This window comes from Aplysia californica, unplaced genomic scaffold (assembly GCF_000002075.1).
Source record: "Aplysia californica isolate F4 #8 unplaced genomic scaffold, AplCal3.0 scaffold00179, whole genome shotgun sequence".
NCBI classification, from domain to species: domain Eukaryota; kingdom Metazoa; phylum Mollusca; class Gastropoda; order Aplysiida; family Aplysiidae; genus Aplysia; species Aplysia californica.
In genome coordinates this window covers 1,140,318-1,141,214 of record NW_004797449.1, presented here as the reverse complement: position 1 = coordinate 1,141,214, position 897 = coordinate 1,140,318, and positions in this window count along the sequence as shown.

The following is an 897-nucleotide window of genomic DNA, read 5'->3' as shown; positions in this document are numbered from 1 at the left end:
CCCCCCCAGTCCCGAGGACTTCCCACCCTTTGGGTGACAAACAGGTGGTTTCTCTTTCCTTTTCCTTTTCCTTTCCCTTCACCCTTTCCTAATTCTTTCTTTCCTATTTTTTCTCTCTTTCTTTTATCTCTTCATGTCTTCTTCCGTTTCTTTCTTTCTTTCTGCTTTCTCCTTCTTGTCTTTCGTTTGTTTAAGAGTGGGTAATTTTTTCGAACAAGGAATGTTTTACTTTCTTTCTACTTTTCTGTCACTTGTTTCTTTTGAAAGCGGTGGTTTTTCGGGAGAGAGAGAGAGAGAGAGAGAGAGAGAGAGAGAGAGAGAGAGAGAGAGAGAGAGAGAGAGAGAGAGAGAGAGTGAGAAGGAGAAAAAAAGTTGGGGGGGCTGGGTGGAAGAAGGGTAGGGATAATAATCAAAGTTTGAAGTTTTGCTTAGAAGAAAGGAAGGTAAGTGTGAGGCTATGGCGCGGGGTAGATGCGCAGAAAGTAGGCGCGGGGGGGGGGACTGCCAGCGAGGTTCTGCGCTCGTGTTTGCTGTTCCAAGCACGTTCCTTATTTTATCCATTTAGCGCGTGAGTGCTCGTGAGTTCGCCGCCTCAGAATTACAAAGTTCTATCTGACAGTTTCTGTCGTTTCGAGTCACTACCAACATGAGATCAGAAATCAAATGCTCTGTTTGCTCTGTTATTTATTTTAGTAAGCGTTTTACGGCACTTGCAACACAATAAGGTCATGGAAGTGCCGAAGATTAGAGGTGTTACAAGAGAGTGACATACACAAAAAAGAAGGAGATGAGATAAGGAAGAGAGATGTTTGATAGGAAAGAAGGAGCAATCCACACCAGAGCACCCGCCAACCATCTACTTTGCTCTATTAAGATCGTTAGGTTATTCTGAGTCGT